Consider the following 2,244-nt stretch of genomic DNA (forward strand, 5'->3'; position numbering starts at 1 on the left):
TATTTCTGTTATAGCAGCACTAGATAACCAAGACATCATCCTTAGCTTTTATATAGTTCATTCTTCTGTGTCTCCAAAATACCAACAGAGTGACAAGCACATATCAAGGCATCAATAAACATACCCAAAAGACTTGAGAGCAGTGACTCAAATACTAATGTTCATTGCAGCATTATTCAAAATAAACTAAAGTTGGAAACAACCCAACTGTCCATCAAAAGATGAATGGATTAAAAAAATGTGTTATATACATACAATGGAATATTTTCATCCATAAAAATGAATGAAGTTCTGATACATGCTACAACGTGGATGAACCTTGAAAACGTTATGCTGAGTGAAATAAGTCAGTCACAAAAAGATAAATATTGTATAACTCCACTTACATGAAATCTCTAAAGTAGGTAAATGCAGAGAAAGAAGTTTATTAGTAGTTACCAGGGGTGGATTCTTGTTAGGTACCATCGAGTCAGTGACAACTCATAGTGACCTTACGTACAACAGAACGAAACACTCCCCAGTCCTGCACCATCCTCACAATCGTTGTTATGCTTGAGTCCGTTGTTGCAACCACCGTGTCAATCCATCTCATCAAGGGTCTTTCTCTTTTTCACTGATCCTCTACTTTACCAAGCATGATGTCCTTCTCTAGGGACTTATCCCTCCTGATAACATGTCCAAAGTACATGAGGCTAGTCTCGCCACCCTTGCTTCCAAGGAGCATTCTGATTGTACTTCTTCCAAGACAGACCTGTTCGTTCTTCTGTCAGTCCATAGTATATTCAATATTCTTCAACAATACCACAATTCAAAGGCATCAAGTCTTCCTCGGTCTTCCTTATTCATTGTCCAGCTTTCACAGCATATGAAGCGACTGAAAACACCATGGCTTGGGTCAGGCACACCTTAGTCTTCAAGGTGACATCTTTGCTTTTCAACACTTTAAAGAGGTCTTTTGCAGCAGATTTGCCCAATGCAATGCATCTTTTGATTTCTTGACTGCTGCTTCTGTGAGTGTTAATTGTGGACTCAAGTAAAATGAAATTCTTGACAACTTCAGTGTTTTCTCCAGTTATCATGATGTTGCTTATTGGTCCAGTTGTGAGGATTTTTGTTCTCTTTATGTTGAGGTGTAATCCATAATGAAGGCTGTAGTCTTTGATCTTTATCAGTAAGTGCTTCAAGTCCTCTTCACTTTCAGCAAGCAAGGTTGTGTCATCTGCATAATGCAGGTTGTTAATGAGTCTTCCTCCAATCCTGATGCCCTGTTGTTCATAGTCCAGCTTCTTGGATTATTTGCTCAGCATACAGATTGAATAGGTATGGTGAAAGGGTAAAACCCTGACACACACCTTTCCTGACTTTCAACCACGCAGTATGCCCTTGTTCTGTTCAAAGAACTGCCTCTTGATCCACATACAGGTTCCTTATGAGCACAATTAACTGTTCTGGAATTCCTATTCTTCACGAGGTTACCCATAATTTGTTATAATCCACACAGTCAAATGACTATGCAAAGTGGTGGATGGGAGAGGAAAATGGAAAGCTATTGCTTAAGGGGTACTGAGTGTCTGTTAAGGACAGGGACAGATTGTCCAGTAAGGAAGGTAAGCAGGTGCTTAGGGCATCAACAAAACAGAGGCACCAGTTGTCCAAAGCAAAGACCCATAGATACCAAGCAGACAGCACACGAGGAAAGGTGAGCACCACAGTGGAAAGGAACTGGCAGGGCAAATGAAATTGATACCAGCTCCAGTGCATGAGAATGTGCTGGCTGGAAATAAAAGTTCACACAGGATCACTGAGGGTGCCCACACACAGGGTTGTTTAAGCTATGAGGTCCCTACCACTTCAACACCTCCATTGACATCTGTCTCCTACAGTCTCCTCCCTTGTAATTGAAACTCCTTATCTTGGCAGGTCTCTTAGGAGTATACTGTTTCTTTCTAATAAACGAGGTGGGAGTGGGCTGTCGAGTCTAACTCTTGCTACATTCACCCAATATGCAACTGGATCCAACATGAGTGGTTACTGCGCAAGGATGGATTATATTAATAGATAAGAGGTCTCTGATCCATTTTGAGAGAACTGTCTTGTACATTCTTGTCTTTAAATATAAATTTTAGTATTAACATCCAAATTCAAATGTAAATTTTATTTTGTAAATTTTACTTGTTTTATAAATTTTATTTATTTTCAATTATTCAAATTTATTTGCTATGGTATAACCAAATTTTAAAAATG

Source organism: Trichechus manatus, unplaced genomic scaffold (genome assembly GCF_000243295.1).
Source record: "Trichechus manatus latirostris isolate Lorelei unplaced genomic scaffold, TriManLat1.0 scaffold00273, whole genome shotgun sequence".
Lineage (NCBI taxonomy): Eukaryota > Metazoa > Chordata > Mammalia > Sirenia > Trichechidae > Trichechus > Trichechus manatus.